Consider the following 249-nt stretch of genomic DNA (forward strand, 5'->3'; position numbering starts at 1 on the left):
CAACGAACGTCTCACGTGCTCGATTCAACTGTCAATTACGCATTACATTGTTGCCGTCACTTCTTGCCCGTCTTATATAAAAGAATACCGTGCATCTAGTAACCTCCCGAGGATTCACGAAGCTTCGAGAATATGACGTGTTACTAGCGTCACGTGACCTCCGCTGTCGTAACAATACTATTCCTACCTCTTTATTTAGAGTTTATTAATGTTATTTGTAGTCGGAATCAGTAAGAAATATAATCATCA

Source organism: Limulus polyphemus, unplaced genomic scaffold, assembly GCF_000517525.1.
Source record: "Limulus polyphemus unplaced genomic scaffold, Limulus_polyphemus-2.1.2 Scaffold660, whole genome shotgun sequence".
Classification (NCBI taxonomy): Eukaryota; Metazoa; Arthropoda; class Merostomata; order Xiphosura; family Limulidae; genus Limulus; species Limulus polyphemus.